General features: G+C 41.9%; 1 pseudogene; it reads right to left on the bottom strand.

Moving 5' to 3' along the window:
- Nucleotides 1-2,350: 2,350 nt before the first annotated feature.
- Envl-ps1 (MLV-related proviral Env polyprotein-like, pseudogene 1) lies at nucleotides 2,351-22,996 on the bottom strand (annotated as a pseudogene).
- Nucleotides 22,997-23,346: the final 350 nt, after the last annotated feature.

Genomic DNA, 23,346 nt, shown 5'->3' with positions numbered 1-23,346 from the left:
TATTTCCATTTAATAAGAATTCCAAATTGTATGTACCATCTAATCCCATGGGTGATATTAATGGTTTCTACATGGAACCTACGGTCTGTAAATACAGTTCTGTATAAGATTTCAAGAATAATGATTATACTTGAATAAATATGTCCTAAGGGTATGCAAATATCTAAATATCGGAGTCAAAAATACTTGCAGAAAAAATTAATATTCATAAAATGTACACTGTCCTGCCATAGATTTGATTTTTTCCATAAATCATTAATGTTCCAGAAACTATAACCAATCCAAATGTGCAAAAATCTGTCTCTCTTGAAGAGACTATGGGGTCGTTAAAACTGAACATGTGCTAGTATTCAATAAAAGGCAAAACTAAACAAAGCAAAAATAAAGCAAAAAGAATGGAATCATGTTATAATTTTTATTTATATTATGATCAGATATTTACTGCTGACAAATAAAATATTTTAGAGAGACGTTGGCAATATCTTCAATCAACATATATTCCAGTATATGTAGAAACCAAAATATGTAAATGATATTTAGTAGGACTCTTTTTGAAGTTTAAGGTAAGTTTTCCTGAGAAAATAAAGTATAAAAATCATGGGAACCATATAAGAATACATAGGTGTTCACTAATAAAGTCTGAAAAGCATTATGCTGCACACCCCAAACAAGAAATCAACAATTAAACATTTTTATCCCACTTAAGGAAATAATAAGATCCTCAGTTGGAATATAATGGAAGACTAGAAGTCTTTCTTGTCTTGAAAATTGACTGTTATAAACTTTGCATGTGATTATCTTTTTCTTTTTTTTTTGACCCAATTGGTATGTATAATTCCTCACTTAAACATACAAAACCCAGTACCATCCATCCCTTAAGAACATTGATAACAACCTGTAAATACACAGAGCAGAATTGTAACATCACCTGCCATGGCTTCTCCCCTCTCTCTCTCTCCTGTCTCCTCCTTTCTCTTCTAGTCTACTCCTCTTCCTTCAAACTTCTCTCCCGTCCATCCTTCCTTCTCCTCCAATGACAGGCCTCTTTCTATCCTGGACCTACCCCTCACCTGTACTTTACAAATTCAATGGAGAGGTGGTTCTGGTGAAGTCACCTGAGTTCTGAGTACGTGACTAGGCAGCTGTCCTCGGGCAGTGGAATTAGCTTCAAAATACAGATAACTTCAGAGCAAACCACAACATTTCCCCATTTTTGTCCAGTTAAAAAGCCTTTTCACTTATATATAAATTGCGTACAATTATTACCATTCTACAATATATAAACCATATGATATACTCAACACCCAGTCCATCACTATATCAGTTAGACAGAACATTTAGTTATTCATTCCAGCTTAAGAAAGGCTTAAAATCGATATATCTTGGCTAGCTTGTACACTAACAAAACTATTTAATAAAATATGTATTACCAGAGTTAAACAGCCTGATAGGCTATGAAATTATAATTAGTCTTCAACCCCGTCAGAAATCTAAGAATGACCAAATATCTATACACATAGAAAGCCTAACATGGCTTCTAGAGCTGAGAGGTTGTAGAGACAAATTTCCACTAGCACAGTGCCCTGTTAGCAACATGAGAGTGCAAGTCTTCAGCCTTCTGGTCCAAAATCTACTGACAGAATCTCAAAGTGCAGATTTTTGAAGGGCTGATCACCCTGTCTTGGCAGGGTTTATCAGTCAACTACTCTGCATAATTTGTCCTTTTCTGGACAGTTTTAGTCTGCAGATGAAACAGGTCGTTTTGCCCAGTGGCTGCCTAGCCACAAAGTATTGCCGCACCTGGGGATAGAGATGTTCAAATTCTTCATTAAATACACCAAAGGGTAACTGTTAGGAGCAGATATGTCTCACCAAAAGATAAATAGCTTTAAATCTCAAATTTTGTGGATTTCTGACATTTTTGAAAACCATCTATCTATATAAGACAATCTGTACCATTGTCTCCATATCCTAAATTTTATCTTGAAGGTACTCTCACAAACCCAGAGCCATGACTTTGCTATTTGAATCTTAACTCACAGGTGTAATCAACTCAGAAGTTTGTAATGACAACAATAGAAGGACTGGCTCTAAACCTTGTACTTTTAAACTCTTTTGACAAATAAATTCTATATCAAAGCAAAGATAGGATTTTAACTTAGTTAACAAATGAGATTATGACTGTACAATTCAATCTAGCTAATTCCTCCCTGTTAAATTACAACCAATTTTAAATTCCTCATAAAAACAACTTTAGAATAACCATTTCCAGCCCCACAAAATCCAGGGAATTGGGGTGACAACTCCTCTGTAACTTCTTCAAGCTGTACATGGGCGTTGAGATTGAAAAGTTCTCAGGGAGAACTTTCCCTCGGGATGGAGACCCTCCAACTCAATGACCAGACCGAGACCACAGGATGCAATCAGCAAGAGGATTTGGTTTATTGTCGGGATACACAGGCACCTGTGGGCGCTTCAGTCACTCGGGGGACTGGCGCGCCCCACGGAACCAAGGATGGGCTTTTTATAGGATTCTGGGGAGCAGAAGCAAGCATACAGAAGCAGATGCATGGTTACAGGGATATAATTGGTGGATTCTAATGTGGCAAGGGTTCATCCCGGGGGCAAGTTTCCTAGCCACCTTCCTGGAACATAACGGCTGACTCGGCCCCCCACCAGGGTGTGGGACCTCTCCCGGGGCTTTTCTCATTGTCAGGCGCTCAACCGCAGTCGTCCTGTTGCCAGGCCTTCAACCATACACATCCTGCTTGGCAGCCGCTGTGTACTCAGTGTTCTAACCTTTCCCTGAACCAGTCATCTTAAGTACAGCCTTGCAAAATGGCGTTACTGCTGCTAAGCTGGGGTCTTTTATTCCCCCATTTTTTGCTAACTTTGAGTGAAATCTTTCACTCGACTTAGTCAAGACATTTCTGTCTCTTGTTGTCTCAGCCTATGGTACTGCTGCGTCAGTACGAGGGTCTGAATGACTGAAAGTCTATCCCTCATGAACTGTACCAGCCTATTAAGGATGTAGGGTCCAAAAAGAAGAATTAGGAGAAGAATAAGTAGGGGTCCCATCAGGGTAGACAGGAGGGTAGCAAACCAAGGGGATCGGTTAAACCACCCCTCGAACCATCCCTGTTGGGAATCAAACAGTTTTTGTCTTTGGGCCAGGCGTTCTCGAAGCTTAGCCATATTATCTCCTACTATTCCAGTATGGTCTGCATAGAAACAGCACTCTTCTTTTAGAGCAGCACATAATCCACCCTCGCGGAGGAACAACATATCTAGCCCTCATCTATTTTGGAGGACCACTTCAGACAACGATGTTAAGGACTTTTCTAATGCACTCACAGACTCTTCTATAGCTTTAAGATCTGCATTCATGGCTGCTTGTAACTGACGGAAATGACCAGTTTCTATGAGTGCAGTGGTGCCGGTCCCTATACCCGAGGCCACTCCCCCCAAGGTGATCTCCTCCTGGCCAGGGGAGAGACTTGTCTATTTAGAGAGAACAGACCCACCGGATCGGTCCCTGTGACATATAAGCGCAGGGTGGCAGGCTCTCGTCGGAAACGAGTCTGTCTCTCGAAAAACGAGTATATATACTCGGATTCATGGTAGGTGACTTTGGGCCAAATTTCTACTAATACACAATAGTCAGAGGATTGGTTGAGGACTGTGGCTGAGATGCAGGGTGTTAGTCTGGTATTGCAGGCCCAGTATGTGCCTTTTGGGGATGTCAGGAAGTAGTTCCCGATGGGAATCTTCTCAGTGGTGTTGCAGAGGGTCTGGTGTGTGTGGGGTACGTTCCCCAAGCAGAGCCCTCGTCCCGAGACCTCGGGCAGAGTTAGTTTGTGGCTGGGGGTATTGGCACAACTGTCTGGAGCAGCAGTCAGGTTGGTATAATTTCCAATGACTGCCACCCCTTCATAATAGGGCGGACCGGAAACGAGGCACAACCAGCACTCCTGAGTCCTAAAAGGGTCTGAATAGTTGAGAGCCAGATATGCACCAGCCACCAAATTGAATAATCGATACCCGGGGCCTGGCGACGGGGAGATCAAAATGGTGGAGCCCCCCGTTGTGGAGAAGGGGTTTGTAGGGGTACTTCAGGGGCCTGGGTGACCTTAGGCAATGACGGGGGTTGGGCTTGTGCTGGGAGCGAGGGAGGCTTCTGATCTGGTAGAACTAGGTTGGGTCCAATGGGTCGAGTGGCCAGGGGAGAGACTTGTCTATTTAGAGAGAACAGACCCACCGGATCGGTCCCTGTGACATATAAGCGCAGGCCCCAAGATTTGGGCCCGTCCTGAGTCCCTGAGTCGGTGAAGTGGAGGACGAGGGGATTGCATTTCGCGCCCCGTTTACACAAGGTGTAAGGAAGCCTACCGTCTCGTTTCAGAGTTATCAGGTCCCAAGATGAGGATGGCTTCCAATACGCATCCCCAGTAGTCTCACATCCCCACTGGGCACAGTACCCACTCCCCGGCCCTCCGCACTGCCGGCTCACTCTGTGTCCAGGGCAAACGTAGATCTCTTTGCTGTGGGAAGCTGGACTGCAACCATAGTAGGTGGTTGAGGGATGCCAATTATGGGTAGTGCCAGGCTCCCACTTGTAGTCTATCACATCACAAAGGTCAAAGTATAAGGGAGGGAAGGCATCGGCCAGCGTCCCCCTTACGGAGGTAGCATTAGCCAGCCTTCCTGTCATGAGATTAGTGACTGTCCAGGTAATGTTATAAATGTGGTGGGGGCTTATTCCCCCACTGACTCTAGGCCACAAAAGGACTAGGAGAAGCCACGTTGGAGTTTTAACTTTAAGGGGTTTGGAGTGCGCTGAACTCTCCATGTCTGGGGTGTAGTGTTGTGATTAGTCAATTCCTCAGACCGGACTGCCTTGACGTGTGATGCGTGGATCCAAGCCTCGACTCAGTCTACCTTTAGGGTGGTCGGGGTAGTCAGGAGGACGGTGTAGGGTCCTTTCCACCGTGGCTCGAGATTCTTGGTCTGGTGTCTGCGCACCCACACGGTGGTGTCTCCAATCTGGAACGGGTGTGGCACCACCGGATGCTCAAGCTTGTCCTGGTAAGCAGCGGCCAAAGGTCTCCAGACGTCTCTCTGCACAATCTGTAGGGCCTGTAAATGGGCCCTCAGAGAAGGGCTGTCAGCAAAATCAGCAATGTTTGAATCAAAGAAATGGACAAATGGGGGTGGTGCTCCATACATTATTTCAAAAGGAGTTAGACCATGGGGGCCCCGGGTATTCCGGCCCCGATATAGAACTAGGGGAAGGAGGGCCACCCAATCCTTTGAGCCAGTTGCAAGCGTAAGTTTGGATAAAGTCTCCTTAATTGTTCTATTCATGCTTTCTACCTGACCTGAACTCTGGGATCTATAGGCACAATGTAATTTCCAATCAATCCCCAGCAATTTGCCCACCAACTGACTTACTTGGGAGACGAAAGCGGGCCCGTTGTCCGACCCCAACGCTTGAGGCATGCCATACCTGGGAAAGATTTCCTCGAGGAGCTTCTTGGTGACCATTTTTGCAGTCTCGTGCTTTGTGGGGAAGGCTTCGACCCATCCTGAGAAGGTGTCTACAAACACTAGGAGATACTTGTATCCATACATACCTAGTTTAATTTCAGTAAAATCAATTTCCCAATGGATGCCGGGACGGTGTCCCCTAGGACGAACTCCTTGTCCAATCATGGTCCTTCCCGGGTTAACCTGAGCACACGCTTTGCAACTCTCAGTCACCTTTTGTATCGCTTTGTCCTGATTCAAAAAACACAGATTTATCTCTTCCTGATCTAGTAAGGTTTTCATCTTCTTAAACCCCAAATGGGTTAATTTATGTAAAAAGGAGATCAATTCAAAAGTCATTTTTATTGGCATAACTGTCTTTCCTTTGTAGACCCACTGTTTTAGTTGAGGGTGGTAGATGGCCCCCATTTTTTCTAGGAGCTCTATGTCCTCATGGGCATAAACCCAACTGGTTTGTCCCACTGGTGGGGGCGTGGGTTGGTCTGGGCTATTTAAGGGCAAGATTTGTTTGCTCATGGCCGCTTCTCGCGCCGTGGCATCGGCCAGCCGTTTTCCTCGTGCCTCTGGGTTGTGCCCTTTCTGGTGTCCTGGACAATACATAATACTCAGTCTTTTGGGCAAGAATAGGGCTTTTAAGAGGGCCAGAATTTCAGCCTTATTTTTAATATCTTTACCCTCAGATATGAGCAGCCCCTGCCTCCGGTAGATCTCCCCGTGGATGTGTGCCATGGCAAAGGCATAACGGCTGTCTGTATATACATTTAGCCTCTTACTTTTGCCATCTTGAGCGCCTGAGTCAAGGCGATGAGTTCAGCCCGTTGTGCGGAGGTACCAGCGGGCAGGGCTTTCGCCCAAATCACTTTGTCCTTTGTAGTGACCGCAGCTCCAGCCTTTCGCTCTCCCTCTGCCAAGAAGCTGCTGCCATCCATGTACCATGTGTGGTCAGCATTCTGAAGAGGCTGGTCCGATAGGTCCGGCCTGGTTCCATGTACATCTGCGAGGATTTGTAGGCAGTCATGCTGTTCTGCCTCCTCTGGTAGAGGAAGCAAGGTGGCAGGATTGAGGGAGACTACGAGCCCAAACTGAACCCGTTCTGCATCCAGTAACAAGGCTTGGTAGTGGGTCATGCGGGAATTAGAGAGCCAGCGGTCTGGGGGGCTGCTTTACCAAGGCCTCCACTGCGTGGGGTGCTAGGATGGTGAGTGGCTGTCCCAAAGTCAATTTTCCAGCGTCCTTGCTCAGGACAGCAATAGCAGCCACCATCCTTAGGCACGGTGGCCAGCCGGAGGTCACAGGGTCCAATTTCTTAGACAGGTAGGCCACAGGGCATTTCCAGGGTCCCAACCTTTGTGTTAGGACCCCTTTAGCATACCCCTGTTTCTCATCGATGAACAGTTCAAAAGGTTTGGTAATATCAGGGAGACCCAAGGCAGGAGGACAATAAGGCGTGTTTGATGTTTTCAAATGCTTTTTGCTGCTCTGGTCCCCACTGGAAGAGCACCCCTGGTTTAGTGAGGGGGTACAAAGGGGCTGCCATTTCAGCAAACCCAGGAATCCAGAGGCGGCAGAATCCTGCCGTCCCCAAGAGCTCTCGTAGCTGTCGGCCATTCTTGGGGGCAGGGATGCCGGCCACAGTCTGTCTCCTGGCCGGGGTCAGCCATCGCTGTCCATCCCGTAGCTGGTAGCCTAAATAAGTAACCTGGGTCTGGCAAATTTGAGCCTTTTTGGCAGAGGCTCGGTAGCCCAATCGTCCCAAAGTCTGTAAGAGGGATTCAGTTCCCCGTTGGCATGCAGTTTCAGAAGTGGCCGCTAGGAGGAGGTCATCTACATATTGCAGGAGTATGAGGGTGGGATGCTGAACCCTAAAGTCAGCTAAGTCCCGATGTAAGGCCTCATCAAAGAGCGTTGGGCTGTTTTTAAACCCTTTTGGCAGTCTTGTCCAAGTTAATTGTCCTGAAAGCCCTATTTCAGGGTCTTTCCACTCAAAGGCAAATAAGGGTTGGCTTTTCGGGCTCAGCCGGAGGCAAAAGAAGGCATCTGTCAGGTCCAAAACCGTATACCAAGTATGTGTAGGGGGCAGTGTACTGAGCAAATTGTAAGGGTTTGGAACAGTCGGATGAATATCTTCTACCCTCTTGTTGACCTCTCTCAAGTCTTGTACTAGCCTATAATCTCCAGTGCCGGGTTTCTTAACAGGCAGAAGAGGCGTATTCCAAGGTGACCAGCAGGGGACTAGGATGCCTTGATCCAGAAGCCTCATAATGTGAGGCCTTATACCTTGATAAGCTTCATGTGACAGGGGGTATTGTTTTATGGAGACTGGAGTTGCAGTGGCCTTTAACTGTATAATTAAGGGGGGCTGTTGGAGCGCCAACCCATCCCACCAGTCTCTGCCCAAGCCAGTGGAAAATTTGTGACCCAAGTGTCTATTTCTAGGGATTGTGGCTTGTCCTGTCCCGGTTCATATAGTCTATATTCATCCTCTAATTGTAGGGTTAGAACTTGAAGGGGAGTTCCGTGGGGGCCAGTTATTTGGGCCCCTCCTTCCTCAAAATGAATTTGTGCTTTTAGTTTGGTGAGCAGGTCACGGCCCAGCAGAGGGTACGGGCAGTCCGGAACATGTAAGAAGGAATGGGTCACCTTACCGGTAGCCAGCTGAACCCGGCGGTCCATAGTCCATCGGTATTGTTTCTCACCAGTAGCTCCTTGTACCCAGGCCGTCCGGTCGCTGAGTTGTCCTGAAGCTTGGGTGAGGACTGAATGCTGGGCTCCTGTGTCTACCAGGAAAGTAACCGGCTGCCCCCCAACTTTAAGCGTTACCCTGGGCTCAGGGCGGGGGGCTCCTGGCCCTGACCTCCCTAATCTTTATCTAGAGCCAAGAGGGAGGTTCGTGGTCGAGGCTTTCGGGGTCCGACAGGCTTCTTGGGGCACTCTCTGGCTCAGTGCCTTTCTCTTTGCAATAGGCACATTGATCTTTATCCAGCTTCAGCCCCTTTCGAGCTCCCCCCCCATCTCCCTTCCTTTCTTGGCCCTGAACTACGGCAGCCAAGATTCGACTCAATTCTTTGTTTCTTTTTTTATCTCTCTCTTCCCTCTCTCTGCGAACTATATCTTCTTTTTCTTCTTGTGTCTCTCTCTTATTAAAAATCCTTTCAGCTTCTTTAAGTAAATCCTGTAATGTATAGCCCTGCAAATTTTCTAACCTCTGTAACTTAGTCCTGATATCTGGAGCAGCCTGCCAGATGAAGGACATAGAGACATTCGTCATTTGTCCTGGGTCATCTGGGTCATAGGGAGTGTACATACAGTAGGCCTCCTTAAGTCTCTCTAGAAAGGCGGAGGGAGTTTCCCCTGCTTCCTGTAATACCTGTTTTACCTGAGCCAAATTAGTAGAGCGTCGTATAGCCCCTCGGAGACCCGCTAGGAGCAACTGGCGATAAAGGCGTAGGTGTCCCTTACCTTCAGCTGTATTAAAATCCCAGTTTGGTCTCTTAAGTGGGAATGCAGCATCAATTTCCTCAGGCAGCTGGGTGGGACACCCATCATCTCCCAGAACATGCTTTCTGGCCTCTAGGAACACTCTTTGTTTTTCTTCTGAGGTTAAGAGGGCCTGTAAGAGCTGTTGGCAGTCATCCCAAGTAGGCTGGTGGGTAAGTAAAACAGATTCTATTAGGTCGGTGAGTGCCACCGGATCTTTGGAGAAAGAAGGGTTGTGTTGTTTCCAATTGTAAATGTCAGCTGCTGAAAACGGCCAGTATTGAGTCTGGCCACCGGTTCCCTGTCTAAGTGGGAAAGCCTGGGAGGTTGAATCTGGCATCACCTCGAGCTTATTGCGCAATCTCCCTGCGACAGGGGAGAAACTCTTATCAGACTGTGGCCCGGCAACTGATCTGGCCAGCGGCTCTGCCTCCTCCGTTTCAGCCGGGCCTGTAGGTAAATGATATGGGGGAGGAGGATCTTCAGAGAGAAGATCTATGAGAGAGGAGTTTGGGTCTGCCGGGAGGACAGGTTTCTTAGAAGGCTCTGATTTAATTAGAGTGGGGTAGAGAGAGGAAGACGTGGCCGGCGGGCCGGGCGGGGCCGAGGGGACAGGCTGGGGGTTGAGGGGAGGCCAATTCGGGTCCACGAAGGGTTCCGCCCGGGGGGGGGGGGTTCTAAGGCGAGACTCTCCCAAGTGATAATATAAGGAACCTGGTCAGGATGTCCGTGGATGACCCGATCTTTAACCTGTAAAATAATGATCTTATTAAATGTGCCATTCACTGGCCATCCCACTCCGAAAGTGGGCCACTCGGATGTGCAGAGAGTCTGCCATTTTCCTTTTTTAACCTCGACGGACTGGTTGTGTGCCCAGTCGTGGACGTCTTTCCAATGATCAAGAGTGAGACTTAGGGGCGTTGTTAGAGACTGTCCCATGTTAGTTCTAAGGAAGATTAGGACACAGAGAAAACAAACAACACCAACAGTCAAACAAACAACAGACAGGCATGCTGCACGGCTTTGGTACCAAACTGAAAGCAAAGAGTCAGATGGAGGTGGCAAAGGTCCGGGGCCCTCTGAAAGCCAAAAATACAGACAGAGTTGCCGTAAGTCCGGATCCTCCTCCTCTAACCAGAGTCCCAGATTGAGCCCCGAAAAGTCGGGCCCCTAACACCCTTGGAACATCTTCCAGGGCTGCAGGGCGCCCAAATTCCAAACAACCTGGCTGAGCGCTCACAGAACAGACAGAATAGGGCAGAACGAGACAGAATCAGACAGACGCTGGCCGGCTTACCTCCCAGTGGGTGGTCGGTGGTCCCTGGGTGGAGGATCTCCTTTCCCAGCCAACGCACCAAATTGAAAAGTTCTCAGGGAGAACTTTCCCTCGGGATGGAGACCCTCCAACTCAATGACCAGACCGAGACCACAGGATGCAATCAGCAAGAGGATTTGGTTTATTGTCGGGATACACAGGCACCTGTGGGCGCTTCAGTCACTCGGGGGACTGGCGCGCCCCACGGAACCAAGGATGGGCTTTTTATAGGATTCTGGGGAGCAGAAGCAAGCATACAGAAGCAGATGCATGGTTACAGGGATATAATTGGTGGATTCTAATGTGGCAAGGGTTCATCCCGGGGGCAAGTTTCCTAGCCACCTTCCTGGAACATAACGGCTGACTCGGCCCCCCACCAGGGTGTGGGACCTCTCCCGGGGCTTTTCTCATTGTCAGGCGCTCAACCGCAGTCGTCCTGTTGCCAGGCCTTCAACCATACACATCCTGCTTGGCAGCCGCTGTGTACTCAGTGTTCTAACCTTTCCCTGAACCAGTCATCTTAAGTACAGCCTTGCAAAATGGCGTTACTGCTGCTAAGCTGGGGTCTTTCAGAGATATCCTTAGGGGTAGGGGGTAGGAAGAATGAAGCAAATGCTGTAGCAGGATGTGTCCTGACTGGACCCAGCTGAAAGTCCTTGAGACCAGGAATCCAAGTAGGCACACTCTGCAAAATACAATTCTCAAGACAAAAGTTTAGACTCAAGATATCTTTTTGTTTGATTCTCCTGAATCTAATTTTCAGGCGGTCTACCTCTATCAAATCTGATCAGTATGACTCTGTGAGGTTTCCAGAGCCTAATCACACTTTTTAAAAACACAAAGACAAACTCTTTATCCCAAAATACTGTGTTGCTTAGTCTGTAACCAGAAAAGCTTGTATCTCGCACTCTCTCCCAGAGTAATAATAATAAAACTCAAAGACACACTCATCATGAAGATTAAACAATTTTTTAAAAAGTAAGCAAAACAATGAGCCTGATAGGCTTTTGTACTCTGTGATATTAGGAAATTAACCCAAAGTTCCCGTGGAGCCCACGTTAAGAGAATTTCAGCTTCCTATTGTGGTAAATCTCAAAAGCAACCACAAACCCTCGCTAGCCAGCATCAACGAGCCATATGGCCTTTATCAGGGTAATTCATAAAACAAACCAAATACCTTCTATCAATTCTAATATTAATAAGCAACACATCAAATCAGGACTTTTGCCCAAAATATCTCAATCTGTTAAGCTCTGTACCAGGAGCCACAGATTTTTATTTAACCTTAATAACTTCTATAACATATGTCTGCATTCACTCTCTCTGGTGTTACAGACATTTATCACAACTTTCTGCTTGGAGTTAGTGACCAATTTTTCCCTATCTAAGTTCTGAACCATAGATGAAAATCCCCAAATGATTCTACCACGTGATTCTGGTAATCTCTGTACTCTCCTAAAAACAAACTTAAACACCTCCTATCAATTCTAAAACCAATAAGCAACTTAAAACTCAGGACTTTAACCCAAAATATATCCATCTGTTAAGCTCTCTGCCCAGAGCCACAGATTTTTCTTTAACCTTAATAACTTCTATAATACCGGTAATTAAGAAGTAGCTTGTGTAACTAGGATTTCAACCCAAAATTCCTGTGAAGCCCAAGTTAAAAAGAATATCAGTTGGGGGGAGGGCGGCAAGGGGGGGAGGATGGGGAGGAGAACACCCATAAAGAAGGGGAGGGGGGAGGGGGATGTTTGCCCGGAAACCAGGAAAGGGAATAACACTCGAAATGTATATAAGAAATACTCAAGTTAATTAAAAAAAAAAAAAGAATATGAGTATCCTGAAAGACTTTCTAAACAACTTTCTTTAAAAAGCAGCTTTTAATCTCTAACTTTCTGTGCTGCCATTACTTATCACACAGCAGGGAACTGACAGCCTGACAACCCAGGCTACTTCCGCATTTCTTTGTTAAATTCCCGCCCTTGAGATATCACATGACTTAAGATGGCTCTGGCTTCCACTTACTTGGAAAATAAAAACTTTCTCTCAACTCTTAAGATTACTAGTGGATTCTTGCTCATCACCTTGGTTCGCCAAGGTTGTTGTTAAAATATAAAAATAAAAAAGGTATTGTTAGTCTTTTACCCCGCTAGGTCCAGCACCTCAGTGCCCCAAGATATCTGCTAGATATCTGCTAGATATCTTGGCGGAAACACATCCAAGCCGCACTTTCCTACACTCAAACCCCGACATAAAAGAACACACAACATAATAATTTTTGACCCAATTTGTAAGATATAATTGCCCACTTAAGCATACAAAACCCGGTACCATCCATCCCTTAAGAACATTGATAACAACCTGTAAATACACAAAGCAGAATCTTAACATCCCCTGCCACGGTTTCTCCCCTCTCTCTCTCTCCTGTCTCTGATTATCTTTTTCTGCTTTAATATATTTTCCAGGCTTCCAAGCTCTTTTATTTTTTCTCCCAACATAATATTGTTATCAATTATTTGGGAATTTCACATTCAAAACCAATTCTCAGGTCTGCCCTTTTTGTGACCTTTCCTCATAAAAAAGAGCAAAGGAAAGGAAATTCCAATTTGTGTTTCCCATTCACTCACTCACAGGAGTGTCTACAATTAGGAATTAGATAAAAATAAAAGCCAGATATTCAGTTAGCTTTCTTCATTTTGTTCTACCTAGGATCCTACCATGTAGGATGCAGCTATCCATGTTTGCAGTGAATCTTCACATTTTAATCAACCATATCCAGAAACTCCCTCATAGATATGTCAGAAGATTATTTCCTGATTGATTCTAGATCTTGTCCATTGAAAATCAGTATAAACTATAATGGGTATTTATTTATCTACCTTTTTAAGGAATTTATTCCCTAGTGTCATACTACAAGATCAATATAGAACAGATGATTTTGAATAGATTGTAGACATTACCTTCCAAATGGTTAGTTTTGTTATGAGCTGCCCCTGAGTATGGGATTGACTAAAAAGGACAGAAAATAAAAACTGACAAAATGAAAGAGAAAATGAAGTCTAAATTATGCAGGATTTTTTTTATACATTCTAATACTTTTTGCCCTGAGTGAAATGGAGAAGCACTTCATTTCAGCGAATTGACATGGTCCAAATTATAATTATAATTTGGAGTATCATAGCCACTGTGGTAATAAACTGTCAGTATTGTGAAACAAGCATATGTCTAAGGAAGCCTCTGGAAAAATATAGAAATAAATGATCTAAGTGTCCACACTGGTGTTCACATTGAAGGGAAAGATACTTTTAGAGTAAGAACAAGACTTTTTTTTAATACAGCAAGTGTGCATGTGCACACTCACAAATTTCTATAAAATAACACATTTTATTTTATTAAAGTTACTTACTTTAATTGTAAATTAACTGTAGATTTTACTGTAATTAAGTGCAATGTACACTTTAACTCTTTCCATTTAGCCTAATGTCCAATATTAACCTTCAACTTTCTGTTCAAGATATTTCAGTAGAAAACTAAACATAGTATAAAAATTGCCAGATATATTTACCAAAACACCACAAAGGTTAAAAATTTACCTATGTATTATTCCTCTCTTTCCCTTGTTCTTGGTATCTACGTGGACTTAAGTGGAGGTACATTTTTTTTCCTGTGTACCTTTGGAGTAAGTTGTAAGACAATGATGCTTTGTCTAAAATACTTGTGTTTTTCCAAATGTAAAATCCATTATCTTATGTTCATAGCAGCCTTATTTATAATAGCCAGAAGCTGAAAAGAACCCAAATGCCCTTCAACAGAGGAAAGAATACAGAAAATGTGGTACTTCTACACAATGGAGTTCTACTCAAAAACAATGACTTCATGAAATTCATAGGCAAATGAATTGAACTAGAAAATATTATCCTGAGTGAGGTAACCCAATCACAGAAAATCACACAGGTATGCACTCACTGATAAGTGAATATTAGCCCCACAGATACAATCCACAGATCACATGAAGCTCAAGAAGAACAGTGACCAAAGTGCTGATGTGTCACTCCTTTTTAAAAGGTGGCACAGAAATATTCGTAGGCGAGGATATGGAGGCAAAGTTTGAAGCAGAGACTGAAGGAACGCCCATTCAGAGCCTGCCCCACATGTGGCCCATATATATACAGTCATCAAAACTAGATAAGTTTGATGAAGCTAGGAAAATGTATGCTGACAGGAGCCGGATATAGATGTCTCCTGAGAGACACAGCCAGAGCATATCAAATATAGAGGCAAATGCTAGCATCAAACCATTGACCTGAGAATGGGCCCTAGTTGGAGGAATTAGAGAAAGAATTGAAAGAGATGAAGGGGCTTGCAACCTCATAAGAACAACAGTGTCAACCAACCAGAGCTCTCAGTGACTAAACCACCACCCAAAGACTCTTCTTGGACTGACCTATGGCTCCAGATGAATATGTAGCAGAGGATAGCCTTGTTGAGCACCAATGGAAGGAGAAGCCCTTGGTCTTCCTAAGACTGGATCCCAGTGTAGGATGGGGAAGGGAACATCCTTATAGAAGAAGGGGACAGGGATGGGATAGGGGGCTTGTGTCCGTGAACCCAGGAAAGGGAATAACATTTAAAATGTAAATTTTTAAAAAATCCAATAAAAGAAAAAAAAGTAGCTTAAATCAAATAGTCAAAACCATTAAGTTAGCTTTGAGAGGTACTGTTTTGATTTTGTTTTTAGGGTTTTTCTTGATGTTGTTTTGGTTTTGTGTGTTTGTCTTTGGGTCTTTAGACTCTAGAACTACCAGGACTTCTTGCTAAATTAAATAAAGGTGTATTAAAAAAAAGAAAAAAAATCAAAGGTGACCGCTAAATGCTTTCAGATTTAAACAAACAACTTATGGAATGCTGAAAATGTAAGGAGAGAAGAAGTTTTCAGTTGGGGTAAATATTTTTTTTGTGTGGCAGACATGGTAATTTTAAGAAGGCTCTGAAAGTTGAAAAGAAAATTTCAAGTAGACACAAGGCCACATGAAGAGCAACTTCTGAAGAAATGTCCTTGCGAAGGAAGAAGACAGTCTTTCTAAATATTATGAATCAAATTCTCTTGGATAAACACGTAGAGTACCTCACAGCTGAAGGATAAGTGGTATATTGGATAGTTACACATTGACCTTATTTTCTTGATAAATAAAATTTGAGGCCTAAGTTCAGATAAAAAAGTAGGCAGGTAAACAATCACGGATGTGAAAGGACTCACATGAATCTTCACAGCATGAGAAGTAGGAAGTAGAAGGTCAGAACAGGCAATCAGACATGAAGAGTCTTATTTAAAAAAAAAAATGTCCCCAGACATACATAGTAGGTGCTGGAAAAGAAATAAAAAGAGGAAAATAAAACCAAGAGGCTTTAATGAAAAAAAGAAACAAAAGCAAAAAACATTAATCCCATCCCCACCCTACCCCCTGCAATGGGCAAAGGGACATCTTGCTCTTGTCCTAGTGTTCTTTTATCAGTCAAGAGCAGAGCAGATGGTAATCCTTTTGCATCCTAGATTAATGCCTGGTTGAGAGGCACACCTGTTTTATGCCTAGGACACATAAAAATCAAATCAAATCATATCAAATCAAAACACAGCAGCCTATCATGAGAGGAGGGAGACAGATTGAGATATGTCATGAGTTGCCAGTGGAGAAACATGCCAACAGAACTAGTTTCCATTCCATACCACGGGGAGGCCATAGACACTCAGAACTTACCTAGCACCATGCAGTAAAATGAGAGAGGAGGAAGACCAACAGAGACCTGCAGACCGCCATGCTACTCACAGACCTGCCTTTATGCATGTGACATAGGTGACCCATAGACACTGGCTTGTCACCATACCATGCAGCAAGAACAGAAGATGTCACCCCAGGACCCAAGCAGCCTGTACCAGGATCTAGTACAATGTGCATGTATGTGCCGTTCAATACCAGGACAAAGAGAGGTGGGTCTGTTTGAACAGTGTGAAGAGGGATGGACCTGGAGAAGCAAGGGTGGATTGAACTAGGCTTTTGTGAGTGGACAGCCCTTTTAAGGTGGCTACAGAGTAGCAGGGATCCTGGCAATATCTGTGGCTTATATTATCATTAGAGAGCATGGAGACATTGGTTCAGGGGCTGTACAAAACTGGCCCCAACCCTAACTGGAAGCAATTCTCCAAAGAGCTAGCCTTGCAAGTGGCTCAGGAAGCACAAGGGAGATGGCTCTAATGGTTCCCATATGGGTGACCTGCCTCAAGGACTTGAATATAAAAGAAATGACCCCACCATTTGCCTGCCCTGGGGTGGCATGGGTGCATAGGTGACACATTCCCCACTGCTTACCACTTTAGCTATGGCCCACAGGGACATGGGGGAGCTAGCCCTACATGCCACCAGCTGCATCACTCAGGATAGTGAGCCTGAAGGTTGCCTGGACAACACAGCAGAGCTGACCGTGGTGGTGGAGGCACAGATGAGGCAGCACTGAGAGCAAGAGCACAAGAAAGCTAGACCTACCACTCATCTGACATGATTTAGTCTGGGGAGCAGTTGTCTAGTTGCCTTCTCCTCCTTCAACAAAGCAGGTGAGCTGGCTATGTACCTCAGAAGCTGCAGCATTCCAGAGATCTGGCCCTGTATCTTGCCTGAACAGCACATTTGTGTTGACCCCCGTTTATGGGAGTGCAGGTGAGTCTACAGGGCAAGAAGGTGAGAGAGCTGGCTCCAGTTGTGTGGTTGTGGGTGTGATGTCCTCTTCTTTTGAAGGTCAGAAGGGATGACCCTGAGGGCATTAAAGCAGGAGTGTTAACCCGACTTCCTGCCAATGGCAGCACTGGGTTTCTAGCTGGAGCAGTGTTAGAGAGCTCCTCATGGTTGTATGGATAAGGGAGAGTCAGCATGCTGACCAGCTCACCTACAACGTGGCCCATATCCAGGGCTCTGATTTGTCTCACTCCAAAATCTATATCATCTGGGAGCCACTGGTATGTGTGCAAGAGTAGTCCTGCTGATCCAAAGCTGCAGGATTTCCATGACACCTGGTAAGAGTAGAATAACCAGGGGGAGTCCCAGTGAGGATCCAATTTTGATGGTGTCACAGAAGCCAGACACTATGAACCATATCAATGATTCAACTATAATTTACACCTGAATATGTATGGACAGGAATATTTACTGCGGGATCCCCTGTGACATACTATAGTTTCCATAATGAGATGCTTTCTACACCTTGTTTTGTTTTGTTTGTTTATTTGTGTGTGTGTTCTTCTTATCGGAAGGGTGAAGGGATGATATGAGGGACGAGGAAGATGAGTGGGACTGCTATGCATGACGGGGAGCTCACAGAAAACCAATAAAATGTTAATTAAAAACTCAAAGATTGAAATACTACACAGAAATAAAAGAAGTGGAGATACACAAGGATGACAGCAGCATATGTTCAGAGAAATGTGAAACTCCGAAGATAGAACAAAGAGTTGAAGATATCATTTAAAGGAAAATCTGGCTATTGAAGAAGGAATGTGTGAGGTATTATTAATATTAGAAAATTGCAGCATATCAGGCAAGGCAATGTTCAAATAAAAGTCAATTGTATAGTTTAAATTATCATAACTAAAGTATCTACATAAGTAAGGACAGAGAGAGTCCTGAATCAAATTACTTTCTGTTGGTGTTGTGCCTTTTTCTCACAATGCTACAGAGTTATCCTTCCTCATATCTGAGGAGACTTTTCTTCACAGCTAAAACAAATATATTTTTCCTATTTGCCACATTCTCATGTAAAGTTTATTTGTATTCTTTATATCAACTGTGAGTCAATAAATAGAATCAAATTTTGGGGTAGTGCATCTCATCTCACCTAGCAAGTGTTTCATTCAGCAAGATTGTAAAAGCCCCTGTCTCTTATCTCTGCAGATTTGAATGCATTTCATTTACATGATAAGCTGTGGTTTTCTGATAAGTCAACAGCTCTCAAATATCCAAATCTTATCAATTCTATTTCAGTAACTGAATCTCATAACTGCCAAGGGGCGGGGGGACAGATGTCCCCACTCTACTTCTAGGCTTATGTGTCATTGAAAGGGTTTTTATAATTTGGGTTCTGGTGTTCTGAAATAGACCATTTCATCATGTTTTCTTTTCAATGGTAATCTGAGGCTAGCATCTTCATCTGCCATGAATAAAAGTGCTATTTCTTGCTAGCACATCATTAACGTCTGGCAAGAGTATAATAAATTACACCTCTTCTGTGCAATTTTTTTCAAGTAGCATTTCTTGTGGAAATGTTTAAACTAGGGAAAAACTTGGACAACCACTTGACACAGGAGCCCAGAAATATTTTATACTGTCAGAGCTGCTAACATAGTTAAACTCTCGATTATCATATTGCTTTCAATCCACTTGAAGAAGGGGGGAATTATAAAAATCTTTGAATGAATTGCAAAGCCAGGACTCATACTTAGTTTTGGTATGGGCAGCTTGCGGATGCATTTGATAATATCAGGGAAGATTTACAACTTACTAGTACTCAAGTGCTGAAATCCAGTGTTATGACTCAAGTATGATGATGTCATTTAGCACCTTGGTGGGTTTTGTTTGTTTGTTGTTGTTACTGTTGCTTTGTTTTTGTGCTTTTTTGTTTTGATTCATTTTGGCTGTGATTTTCTTATTATCTAAAAATTAGCAATTAGTTTGCTTTATTTTTTATGTATGTTTAACAAAGGAGAACCATGCAAAACTTATGAGGAAAATTAGCTTGAGTTGATTAATTAGTATTATGCCTATTAAATAATTTATGTGCAACTCTACTCCTTGAAGGTCAGAAAACAGAAAATAGAAGCATTAAAAATTAAATTTTTCTATTTTGTTTTACTTCAAATTGCTTGTGGATAAACTGCATCATTTTTACTATAAATAATGATAAATTAATATTAACTATTCTTTGTTCTCTCTACTCCCCTGTATGTGTTCCCTTATCATAATATTAACAGTTATTTTGCACTCAGATAATTCTCTACTAACCTTATTGTCAATCATGTATAAGATAGATCTTTTGCCTTCTGGGATATTTAATGCATCATATATGTGTGAAATCGGGATGCCCTCTGGTAAAAACAAAATAAAATTCCCATAAAATTTCTTTTAAATATTTTTCAGCATTGTTGAGAGTTTTCTTATATAAGCTTAGTTATTTCTTTTGCTACAGCATAGAATTTATATAATTGTGTTGTAAATGCTCATTTTTCTATAGTAGTTGATGATTTACATATATAAATGTTCACAGATATAGATATATTGTTATATTCTTTTACTATTCTTGAACACTTACATAATCTAGAAACAAAGATTGAAGAGAAATGAATATACCCAGCATCTATAACTAATTTTATTTTCAATATATAATCCCTAGGTATTCAGTAAAACAATTGCAATACTGCTGTGGAAAATGATAGAGTAGAACTTAGACACTGTCCAGTGTGCCTTTATGTTTTGTACAGGGAAATGTTATCAGCATTTGTAAAACAAGAACAAGAACAAGATACTGTGTCTTTATAACTAGAACATATAATCTAAGTCAGAAGAGAAATGAGTTCCAAAATAAATATATCACCAGTAACATATAGAATATTTTTAAAATTAAAAGTCATAAGTACATGCTATATCACAAAGAATATTATCATAAAAATCTGATAAATGGAACAAAAAGAATTTCAAATTACTTGTTAGGAAATTCAAACAATATAGAAAGTGTTCATCCTGTGAGTAAAGTGTATGAATACTACCTCATTCAATTGTGTGCCAAATGTGGCCATTAAATTTCAAAGAGTATAATATTCAATGAAGAAGCAAAAGAAAAGAAAACCACGAACGAAACCTGACAATCTCCATCTCAGCTGAAAGACTGAAGTCGTTATTCATGTTGATGAGCATATGTATCTTTGATTCAGTTATCTCTCCAAAAATTTCATAAGTCATGGGTAATTTAAGGAAAATATTAGTTGGAAAATGGAAATGGACTTTAATTAGAATTGTTAGATATTAATATGACCCAGGCAGTCCTCAATCAAGAGAGAATTCTATGGATTTTAAAAATCAGCTCTAGGCTAATTAGTGGGAGGTTACCCCTAATCTATAATTCTATTCACTAGACTTCCTAATGTCTAGCTGCATTACCCAATTACTTGCAGATTGGATCTCACCTAGACTGTTTTTGTTCAACAGCATATCCTCAGGCTCCATTTCAGTAGGGCACACGCACCTTGTCCTAACTGAAACTCTGCCTGTTCTATTCTCCACAGCAATTGGCTTTAGCCATCTTTATTTAAACAATAGTTTTGAATTGGGGAGAAAAGTTTACATAGCATCATTTGGTGTATATAAAGATCTGCTTGTTGGGTGCAAATGGATCTTGGGGACCAGTATTTAGCACTCACATACATAGCAGCAAAAGACCAACCTCCAACAAGAGAAAAAAAATGAAACTACTTTCCTTGTGCTCTATTTTTAATAATATCAATACTTTAGTCCATAACAATTGACTGTATGTATATGGTTATGTTTTCTCTGTATGTTTGTTTGTGTTCCTCTGGAGTACTGTTACTCAAAAAGACCAGAGGACAGTGTTAGATCTCCTGAAACTGGAGGTACAAACTGACAGAGCTAGGATGTGAATACTGGGAATCCAGCCCAGGTCCTATACAAGCACAGCCAGTGTTATTATCCACTTGCAATCTTTCTGCCCTCCCCATATATCAAACTGCTTGATTAACTGTATGTATTCTTTTTTTTAGTATTGGGAACCCATGTTGAGAAAGACTGAATAAAGCTAGGCACAAGAGTAAAATCTATGGCAAAGAGTCAAATTAAGTTATTTTCATCTTATGTATAATACTTTAAAGGACTGGATTTTTAAAGATTATGACTTTGTGGAAGAGGAGACAGTCCTCTAAGTTTCTGTGGCATCTCTTATCCCATTTATGTGAGCACTGACACATCCTTCTTCACAATTTTGTATTTTCAAATTTTTCATCATTTTGTGGTCTATAGCTTATATTTATTTAATTGGGAAAAAGGTATGATTAACAGTATTTAAAAAATGCAAAAAGGATAAAAATGAAGTAGGAAAGATTAATTGAGACATCCAATGAAAAATAAAGTCCAATAAATTAATAGAAGAAAATATTTACAATAAAATCTTTAGAACAATGATAAATTCAGAAAACACAATTTGCAAAACAGGTATGTTTGATTTCAATATGCTTTTGTAAAGGCAACACCAAACTTTTTAGAAAGAAAAAGAGAATTTAAGGAATCTCGAATATGTACTTTTATTTCTATTAAATCTGTACTCTTATTTCTATTAAATCTGTATAGTTTTTCCTCTGTTATTTTTAATAAATTGGTCATTTATTTTTATTTAACCTATTACAATTTCCAAACAATACAAACTCTGCTACACAAGTGTTGCAAGTGATGCACCTCAGATCACAGTGCACACAAAGCTGTCACTTATTAGATCAGAATAAGATTTCCTAATGACTAAAATGCTGTGATGTAAAACTTGCTCTGATACTTTGAAATAGAATTATTTGTCTGCACTTGAGGACAATGAATAGGATTTCTGAGTCTTTGATGTTGAAACCTCAAAGTGAAGAAGAGTAAAATTTCAATCCTTGGAACCTCAAAAGTTTAAGAAAAAATAAGAAAAATGGTCCTTCTTCCTTTAAAATGAATGTTCAGTATTAATATAATTGTAATTATTTATGTTAAATTATCATAATTTATACAGTAGTAACAAAAAATTAAAATAGTTCTAGAGTATTTGCTGATATGTTGAAAGGATCACCCAAAGATTTTCTCCAAGAGACTTTGTAAAACTTGTGATTCATTGTTCATGTGAATTTTCCATTGGTTTGTACTGCAGAGTAGTCTAATTGAACATATTTAACATATATCCTATAAAGGAAGATAAAATGAGTACAAACTTTTAAACATTGAAACTACTATTTTACAAGTTTTAGAGAGCAGACAGCTCTAAGATCAATAGCAAAAATGGCTTTTCTTGCTAGAAGAAAACTTGTTAAGTCAAAACATATAAAGGGAGCTAAAACGAGGGGATGTTTTATGAAAGGAGGCTGACAAGGTGGTGAGACAAAAGAATGCTTTAAGGCAATATTAAAACTTCATCCTGCAGGGAAGCTCAAGGCAGAACCTATCCACCACAAAATAGCTTAAGGAAGTCCCTGAAACAAACAAACTGATCAGATTCCATAGACCCTCCTTTTTCCAATGGGCTATAAATAGTGAACACTGCTGAGAGTCACTTGGGGACAAGAAAAGCTTCACAGAGGACAAGCGTGGCTGTTTGGAAGGGTCAGAGGACAGCCAAGAAGGCCAGAAGAAGCAGAGACTGAGAAAACTACCTTGAAGAAACAAAATGCAGCTGAGTTGCCTGGGAGATCTTCAGACAAGCAGTGTGATCTGGGAAGGATGTTCTCCCACCTGTTGAGTTGTCTGCAGGCTGTGTAGTGTGATTCACATTTGGAGTTTTTGTGACTTTTTACCTACCCTGAAGTTTGTGGATCCAGCTGTTTTGAGACCTTTCAGCTCTTACAAATAACTCGTCACCCATATTTCGTTAAGTTACTCTCATAAGACTCATTTATTAGTCAAGTATGTCTATTCCTTGTTCTGACCTTGTTTGATTAAGTGGGATAACCAATATTTGTTCATATCTCTCTAGGAATAGAGTAGCACAATTATGGTTGGGTGACAATTTAGGAATAAGTTTCGTTTATTATCAAAATGAGAAGATTGTGAACAAAGAAAGTAGTAATATATTTGGTGTGCTTCTTTGTCTGCCTTAAATGGCACAAAATATTATTTGACCTATGTATATCTCCATGAAAAATAAAAAATACCAGGAAACTATTGTCAGTTCAGAGTCTAAGCACAAAGCAAAAACAGTATCTCCTAAAATTT

Source organism: Rattus norvegicus, chromosome 15 (genome assembly GCF_036323735.1).
Source record: "Rattus norvegicus strain BN/NHsdMcwi chromosome 15, GRCr8, whole genome shotgun sequence".
In the NCBI taxonomy this organism is placed as follows: domain Eukaryota; kingdom Metazoa; phylum Chordata; class Mammalia; order Rodentia; family Muridae; genus Rattus; species Rattus norvegicus.
The sequence above is the reverse complement of the archived record's forward strand: the minus strand, read 5'-3'. Positions and strand labels throughout refer to the sequence as shown.